The following is a 10047-nucleotide window of genomic DNA, read 5'->3' on the forward strand; positions in this document are numbered from 1 at the left end:
AAAGAAAGAAAGAAGGATTTTTGTTCTTAAGGAGCAAAACAAAGGATTCATTTGGAGCTTGTTAAACTTTACCTCCAGGAGATCTTGTCAAATAAGGTTTCCCACAGCCAAGCAGTATATCAGTTAATACATTTTGGTTATGTCCTTGTTCTGGAAATTATGTGATATTGCACTGCCAAACTCATCTCCCTTTCCCATTGCTTTCTGATTCATCAAATTTGTAAAATAAGTTAAGTTTACATTTTTTAATGATCAGTATTCAGAATGGATTCTTAAATGAAATAATCTACAAAAAAGATGTTGGAGGGCCCAGTGGAGCTGGAGGGAGAGAGTAGAGAATGGACAAGACCAAGATACATTGTATACATGTGTAGAAAATTAAAACACACACAAGTTTGCAATAAAATAAAAACATAAATGGATAGAAAAGTGAGAAGATGGGAGATTTAACAAAACAATACTCAGAGTTGAGCCATGGGTTGTACTGGTTAGATTTTGTCAATTTCATTCCAACTAGAGTCATCTAGAAAGAGGAAATTTCACTTGAGGAATTGCATCAACCAGACTGACCTATGGGTAAGTCTAGGGTGGAGCATTTTTTTGATTAATGATTGATGTGAGAAGGTTCAGCCTGCTGTGGCTGTGGTTCTGGGTTATTTGAAAAAGCAAGATGAGCAAGATGGAGGAAGGAAGCCAGTAACGACGTTCTTCCACAGTTTCTGTGTTTATTCCTGCTTCTAAGTTCCTGCTTCCAGGTTCCTGTTTGATCTCCTGCCCTGGCTTCTCTTGATAATGAGCTCTAGCTTGTAAGATATAATAAAGTCCTTCCTCCTCAAGTTGCTTTTGGTTGTGGGTTTATCACAGAATCAAGTACAACAACAACAACAACAATGAAACTAGGAATGTAGGGAACTGTGTTTTGTTTTGGTTGGGTGTTGTGGAAGGACTTTCGAATTTTAGTCTAGAAAAGACAGTCCAGTCCTCAGATCTTAATGACCTGTGTCGATAGGAATGATAAGAGATGTGTAGACTGGAGGCATTGCTTGTGACATTTTAGAAGGGAGTGAAAACTATCAGGGCTGTTTGATATTTTGGACTAAGACTCTGTGGGAGGAATCTCTTCACTTTATGTAGATAATCAATCAATGCTGGTAAAGATGGAGCTGAAGAATACCTGTGATTAATAAAATATCTGCCCTGCTGAGCTAATTTTTACTCACACACAAGCTTTGGTCTAGTTAGTACACTAAAGCTGCACATCAAACTGGCTGCTGAACTTGCCAAAAGAATGTAAGGGTCTCCCACATAGTGATGTTTTGAAGACATTAAAAGACCATGGCTGAGGCTTGATACTGTGTGCAGGTTTGGAACTCCCTAAATAGAGGTCTGGTGAAGTCCTTGGTGAAGGTGCAGCCTCAGGCACCAAAGAAACCTCAGAATTGAAGGGTTCATGGAGAAAAGCAGAGGCTCAGCACCTCATGGTAGTGTTGGAGTCCTTGCTGAGAAGCTTATTGGTGAAGCTATATCCTAAGATGCAAGATATTGGAGATGCTGGGACCATCGGATGACCATCAAGAACAGCACGAGTTGTGGAATGGAGCCGGCCCTAGCCTTTGAGATAAGCTGCGTAAGCTGTGAAAGTGATAGCTGGAGAAGTGGAGCAACCCAAGTCCTTTGGAGCACAGAGATCATGAGTGAGTACCAGATTCTGGACACAGAGCTTTTTATCTTGTTCAATTTTGGATATGATTGTAACCGTACTCTGGTTTCTCCTGCTTGTGATAAGAATGTAACTTGTTTTTGAGAATATAGGGGCTTATAGTTAATAGACTAAGTTTTTAAAGTGAACTTTTAAATGGTTGAAACTTTTAAAGACTGGGACTTTCAAGGTGGACTGTTTAATATTGTGATTGTATTATAAGACCTTGGGGATAGGCAGGAAAAGAAAGGTTATTGTTTAATAGTGTTGAATTTGTATGTCAGGTTGACAAATGGCTGACTGTGTTGGTTAGTGTTTGACATCTTGACACAATAAGGCTATCAAAGAAGAGGGAACTTTAGTTAAGGAGTTGCCTCTCTCAGAGTGATCTGTGAGAGCATTTTTTTTTTTTTTTGATGCTGTGAGAGCGTGATTGGTGTGAGAAGGGTGATACTCTGAGGCCAATAGTCTTGGCTATAGAAGAAAAGAAGCTGAGCCCCAGTAAGCCGAGCTCCTTGATGTTTCTGCTTCCAGGTACCTGGCTTTATGTGATGCTAAAATCTAATTTGTAAGATGTAATAAACCATTTTCTCCTCATGTTTCTTTTGATAGTGGCTTTATCATAGCAAATTAGGATATGGATGATTTTTATTGTTTTTGTTTGGACTGTCTAGTACTTTCCATATATTGTGTTAAATAATTTCATTATCTTTATTCAGTAAGCTTAAAATTATTTCTGGTTTGATAATTCAAAAACATTCACTTTCTGTTGCTGTGATGAGATGCACTGAGCAAAAACAACTTAAGGGATAAAACGTTCCTTTTAGGTCTTTATTCTAGGTTGTAGTTCATCATTTCAGGTGAGGCAAGGCAGGGATTGAAGCAACTAGTCACATCTCCTTCATGGTCAAGAGCAAAGAGAAAAATGAGTGCATTGATGGTACCTGCTTACTCAGTTCTCAGCTCCTCTTCTTTACTCTTATGTAGCCCAGGACCCCACGTTAAGGAATGATGCCATCCACATGGATTGATCTTTATACATCAAAACCATCGAGGCAATATGCTGAAGACATGCCCCTAGGGCAATCTGATCTGGATAGTTCCAGATGGACGATTCTCTGGTGACTCTAAGCTGTCCCAAGGTGATACAATACCACTACTATGTAGGTTTAGATTTTTTTCAAAACTTACTTTCAATAAGTGTATTTAAACACTTTAACCTCCTTTCTAGCCCACTACCTACCAGAGGTAGTAGAAATGAAAGGTCAACAGGGCAAAGGAGGAATCCAATCTGCCTTGCAAGGATATCAGCAGTTCAGTTCACATATGAATCAGTGGCTGTAGCCCGATACACTTGCAAACACCATTCACAAACCAGCAACTGCAGTTTGATTCATAAAAAGTGAGAGGCTCTGCCAATCAACCCAAGTCAGTGGAAGTGGCAAGAAGCCACCGAAATACCACCAGATGTTCTTTGGTACATTTCTCTCTATGAAATCATGACAAACGATGGCTAGCAAAGAATGGTAAAACAAACCAATTGTCACCAAACATTGTCAGCAAAGCCCAATGATAACCAGCAAAGAATGGTAAGGCATACTAATACCACATAGCATTGTCCTGTGCCTGGTGAGTTATATTTACACCCTTTCCAAACATCACTACATCTCTCAAGCATCTGCTCTAGCAAAACAACATATGCTCCTTTTCCGTTCTCTTTCCAGAAAAACATCCCCTGTCTATTCTCAACAAAATATCCTCCCATATGTCTGCTTCAGCAAAAACATCCTCTCATAAGACAGTTTCCAGAAAACATCATGTGATAAAACTGAGCCTCCAAAGAAACAAGAAATTTCCACTTTACTACTAAAATTACATTGGTACAGTTTATGTGTTGGGATGCTTTTTTAAAGTGTGGATTTTGAAGAGTACTGATATTAGGCTTTCTTTGAAGGTCTGATAGAATACTGCACTAAAACCCTGGTCCTGGGCTTTTTTTTTTTTTTTTTTTTGGTTGGGAAACTTTTAATGACTGCTTCTATTTCTTTGGGCTTATGGGAATGTTTAGATCTGATCCTGATTTAACTTTGGTACCTGGTATCTGTCTAGAAAATTGTCCACCTCATCCAGAGTTTCCAGTTTTGTTTAATTTAGGCTTTTCTAGTAGGATCTGATGATGTTTTCAATTTTTAATTCTTCTGTTGTTATGTCTTCCTTTTCATTTCTGATTTTGTTCATTTGGATACTGTCTCTGTGCCCTCTAGTTAGTCTAAGGCTTTATCTATCTTGTTGATATTCTCAAAGAACCAGCTTCTGGTTTTGTTGATTCTTTGTATAGATCTTTTTGTTTCTACTTGGTTGATTTCAGCCCTGAGTTTGATTATTTCCTTCCATCTACTCCTCTTGGGTATATTTGCTTCTTTTTGTTCTAGAGCTTTCAGGTGTGTTGTCAAGCTGCTAGTGTATGCTTTCTCTAGTTTCTTTTTGGAGGCACTGAGAGCTATGAGTTTTCCTCGTAGGACTGCTTTCATTGTGTCCCATAAGTTTTGGTATGATGTACTTTCATTTTCATTAAATTCTAAAGTCTTTAATTTCTTTCTTTATTTCTTCCTTGGCCAAGTTATCATTGAGTAGAGTATTGTTCAGCTTCTATGGGTCTGTGAGCTTGAAAGTTTGCTGGGTATCATAGCCTGGGCTGGCATTTGTGTTCTCTTAGGATCTGTATGACATCTGCCCAGGATCTTCTAGCTTTTATAGTCTCTCTTAAATTAGAAGTCTGTTTAATTCTGATAGGTCTGCCTTTATATGTTACTTGAACTTTTTCCCTTAGTGAATTTAATATTCTTTCTTTGTTTTGTGCATTTGGTGTTTTGATTTTAATGTGACTGGAGGAATTTCTTTTCTAGATCAATATATTTGGAGTTCTGTAGGCTTCTTGTATGTTCATGGGCATCTGTATCTTAAGGTTAGGGAAGTTTTCTTCTATAATTTTGTTGAAGATGTTTAGTGGCCGTTTTAGTGGGGAATCTTCACTCTCTTCTATACCTATTATCCCTATGGTTGGTCTTATTGTGTCCTGGATTTCCTGGATGTTTTGGGTTAGGATCTTTTTTTTTTTTTTTACATTTTCTTTGACTGTTGTGTCAATGTTTTCGATGGTATCTTCTGCCCCTGGGATTCTCTTTTCTATCTCCTGTATTCTGCTGGTGATGCTTGCATCTTTGACTCCTGACCCCTTTCCTAAGTTTTCTATCTTCAGGGTTGTCTCCCTTTGTGATTTCTTTATTGTTTCTATTTCAATTTTTAGATCCTGGATGGTTTTGTTCAATTTATTCACCTGTTTGGTTGTGTTTTCCTGTAATTCTTTAAGGGAGTTTTATGTTTCTTCTACATGTTTACCTGTGTTCTCCTGTATTTCTTTAAGGGAGTTATTTTTGTCCTTCTTAAAGTCCTCTATCATCATTTTAAATCCAAATGCCCCATAGGAAGAACAACAATATTAACCAACCAGACACCCCAGAGTTCCCAGGGACTAAATCACCATCCAAAGAGTACACATGAAGCTACCCATGGTTCCAGCTGCATACGAAGCAGAGGATTGTTTTGTCAGGCATCAATGGGAGGAGAGGTCCTTGGTCCTGTGAAGGCTTGATTCCCCAGTGTAGGGGAATGTCAGGGTGGGTAGGTGGGAGTGGGTAGGTGGGTGGATGAGTAACCTCATGGAAGCAGGGGCAAGGGGTGTGGGATAAGAGGATTCTGGAGGGGAAAATGGAAAAGAATATAACATTTGAAATGTAAATAAATAAAATATCAAAATGCACAGATTTTAAACATTTTAATACCCTTACAATATTATAAAGGATAAATCTTTAGTTCTGAGAATTTGTTTTGCATGCATCAAGAACAACATATAGAAGACTTTGCTTCTGTCATAAGAGGGGTTAATTCAGGTTGTAGGATAAAATAGAAAAATGGGGAAGAATGAAAATCAAGGAATGTATAATGGGAAAAACTGGTCAGGTACCATGATATTTCCTGCAGTAGAGCCTGCTTAACATGGTTAAAGAAAGGATCTTTGACCCAAATGGCTACGAAAACCTGTGCATGTTACAGTATTGAATATTTTCACATCCATTGTCTTATGAAATTTCACAGCTCCATGTGAGCATGGCATGTATTCGATGTTTTTGAGTCTCTTGAGGAGTCATTGTAGACAGACATGATTATTCGGTCTCTAAGATCTGCTACTGAGAACTGTATATGATGCTTTTGTTCAGCCTTGAAACATTTTTTCTCATGTTCTATAGTTCAGGGTTTCCTTTCACACCATGGACTTGCTTCACAGAGCAGAAAATGGCAGGACTGAGCCAAGATCAGTGCAGAGCATTTGACAATTTACTTTAAAATCTCAGACTCTAAAGGGAAATGGTCTCAGAGATGAATGATTCGGTTTGGTGAAGGCCAAGGACAAGATAATGTTTATTCATTTACTCTTGGTCCCCCTGAGTGTAAAGATAGATGATCTGGAGAAAGGAAGTAGGCATTTAGACAGGTCAGAAATCCCTAGATCCTGACAAAATTGTGTTTTCTTCTTCTTTTCCTTCAGATCTTTACACTGCTTAAACAAATAAGTATATTTAGTTAGACTGCTCTCAATAGTTAGCTGATTGAAGTAAACATAATAAAAAATGGCAATCACATTTTCAGGGACTAGCAAAAAGTTTCATTATATTAGTGGATACTAAAACTGTGGCCTTATGTGTGTGGTGTTGAGCTTAATGCTTTTGCCTTTTGTGATATAATAGATAATTAGAGTTGCAGTGTTTTCATCCTACTCTAAAGTTTTTTTTGTTTTTTTGGTTTTTTTTGGTTGTTGTTGTTGTTTTGAGGCGGGAGAGGGAGAAGAGGAAAGGAAGTAGGCCAGGAAGGGAGAGGGAAGCAATAGAGAGACAGACACATGAACATATAGGGAAAGATAGATGGGGTTGGGTGCTTTTATAATTCTTTGTATTTAAGAAAGTGAAATTTGTGCAAATGGATAAGACTTTTAATGTTTTTTGTTTTGTTTTATTTAATTATTATTTTTTGCTCTTTTAGACACACACACACACACACACACACACACACACAGAGAGAGAGAGAGAGAGAGAGAGAGAGAGAGAGAGAGAGAGAGAGAGAGAGAGAGAGTCCCACTAGTTTGGCCACTGCTATGCAATTTTGAGCACATCTTCCACTGATATTTGTATTGAAATCTACCCCCACTGTGAGGTAGCAAGTGGGCACATATTAATATGTACTGATTATGTAGGGTGGCTTCATTTCACTATGACATTTACATATGTGTCCATCATCTGCTTTGCTCATTTTCATCCCCTTTAGGAGGATATTTGAGATGGGGCTTTTGAGGGTGGTTTGGATTGGTTAAGACTGTGAGGGCAGAGCCCTGATGATGAAACACTAATGGCTGTGCCACAAGACTGACAGTGACCATAGTACTCACATGTTCTGTTTCTTTTCACAGCATACCCTGTGTTGCTCTGGGATTTTACCCAGGAAAAGGACAGCCCCAGACATGGGTCCCTGAGCTTTGGAACTCCAAAAGAAATGTAACCCAGAACACACTTCTGTCACAGTTTTTCTCAAAGCATATCCATGGCCCAAAGTAGGCTCAGCATGGGGAAAAAGCAGCCTGTAATTAAATAATATGGAGGTACTCAAGTTAACAAAATTGAACTGAATTTTTTCACTGTGAAAAATATTGGAGACATTTTTATATTAATTTACACTTTAAATCTCTAAGGACAGAGGACCATGTGAAGCTTATTTCTGTATTGTCTAACATAAATATTTTTGTCTTTTGCTCACTGTAAATAATTTCTGTAAGACTTCAGCTGGGGAGTCTCTGAATTAGAACACACTGCTGTAAAGCAAAAGTCAATTCAACAATTTTAATCTGGGGTGCTTCACTCACTTTTGCAGCACAGTTGCAGCTTGTTTGCCAAACACCTGTTTTGCCAAACATCCTTGGTGACTCTTACTTCATTGCATCACAAGTGTATGTTGAAATTTGAAATTCTAAAGTTACTCTTTCCTCTGCTCTATAGTTACCACATTTTCCTACAGACAGAGGTTCTAGAGGAATTTTAATCCAGCAACATGGCTGCTCTGGCACGGGGTCATATTCAAAGACCTTCTAGGTCTGTGCAGTCTAACTGTAATGACAGACTTTTAATCCCTCTAGCTGGAATACAGACAAACATTTAGGGCACACCTTTACTCCCAAACAATGACATCTAATTGAGGGGCAAACAAAGTGACAAAACTGAGAAAGATTTGATAGAATGTCTCAGAAGTAGGATACACCCAACTCTCATGAGAATAGACAGGAAAAAAAGGCTATGCTGGTGAGGATGTGGAGAAAGAGGAACACTCCTCCATTGCTGGTGGGATTGCAAGCTTGTACAACCACTCTGGAAGTCAGTCTGGCAGTTCATCGGAAAATTGGACATAATACTACCAGAAGATCCAGCAATACCTCTCCTGGGCATATACCCAGAAGATGTTCCAACTGGTAATAAGAACACGTGTTCCACTATGTTCATAGCAGCCTTATTTATAATAGCAAGAAGCTGGAAAGAACCCAGATGTCCCTCAACAGAGGAATGGATACATAAAATGTGGTATATTTACACAATGGAGTACTACTCAGCTATTAAAAACAATGAATTTATGAAATTCTTGGACAAATGAATGTATCTGGAGGATATCATCCTTAGTGAGGTAACCCAATCACAAAAGAAGTCATTAGATATGCACTCACTGATAAGTAGATATTAGCCCAGAAACTTAGAATACCCAAGATACAATGCAAAACTCAAGAAAATCAAGAAGAGGGAAGACCAATGGGTGGATACTTCATTCCTCCTTAGAATAGGGACAAAATACCCATGAAAGGAGTTACAGAGACAAAGTTTGGAGCTAAGACAAAATGATGAACTATCCAGAGACTACCCCACCCAGGATCCATCCCATAATTATACACCAAACCCAGACACTATTGCATATGCCAGCAAAATTTTGCTGAAGGAACCCTGGTATAGCTGTCTCATATGAGGCTGTGCCAGTGCCTAGCAAATACAGAAGTGGATGCTCATAGTCATCTATAGGATGGAACACAGGGCCCCCAATGGAGAAGCTAGAGGAAGCACCCAAGGAGCTGAAGGGGTCTGAAACCCTATAGGTGGAACAACAATATGAACTAACCAGAACCCCCAGAGCTTGTGTCTCTAGCTGAATATGTAGTAGAAGATGGCCTAGTCGGCCATCATTGGGAAGAGAGGCCCATTGGTCTTGCAAACCTTATATGCCCCAGTACAGGGGAATGCCAGGGTCAAGAAGTGGGAGTGGGTGGGTAGGGGAGCAGGTCAGGGGAAAGGTATAGGGAACTTTTGGGATAGCATTTGAAATGTATATAAAGAAAATATCTAATTAAAAAAAGAGCAGTGCAGGGAGAGAGAGGCAGTTCAGTGGGGGAACAGTTCACTAGAGTACAGTTGAGTTCAGTTGAGTTCAGTGGAGTACTTGCAGTTCTGTTACATTTCATTTGGTCTGTGCAGTCTTCGAAGTCAGTGAAGTTCAGTTCATGGAATTCAGAGGCAATGTTTCCAAGAAGAGTAATTCAGTGAGAATCCAAGAGAAGCTTGTTTGAATCAGTCAGCTTGGAGAGGAGTTTTGAGCCAGAACATTTGAGTTGAACCAGCCAGCCAGAGTTCAGAAAGAAGTAGAAAGAATAAGCTTATTAATCAGTAAGTCTTGGGGATGACAATTACAGCTACATCTGGTGAATAAAAGTTACTTTTATAAGAAATGGCATCTATCTCTTCAGGACTGATGCCTGTGGTAGGAAAAAAAGAAAGATATTACTATTCTACTCAGTTTTTTTCCTATAGAAGTGAGTGCATTAGGTCTACATATAAAAGCCTATATTAAAAAAATATTACGTAAATGGTCAATGCAGGTGACAATATAAAAACAGGGGTTATAAGATATAAACAACAAATATTTCATTAAAAATTATAAAAGTTATTGAAATTCACTCAAAGTTTTATTCTTGGATTTGTGGGGAATGTACAAATTCTATTCAGCGGATTGGATGGAATCTGTACATATTTGAAGATTTAGCTAGTGATTGAGGATTTACGGAAATGCTGACCTGAAATTTTTGAAAGCTTCCTGAATTTTTCTCACAGTTAAAGAGGCTGCTTAGAATAGAAAAATAACGACGGAGGGCCACAGGCCTCATCCGGCCGGATCAGTGCCGGGGTAGCAGGAGCGCAGGGTTGCCTGAC

This window comes from Mus caroli, chromosome 13 (assembly GCF_900094665.2).
Source record: "Mus caroli chromosome 13, CAROLI_EIJ_v1.1, whole genome shotgun sequence".
NCBI lineage: Eukaryota > Metazoa > Chordata > Mammalia > Rodentia > Muridae > Mus > Mus caroli.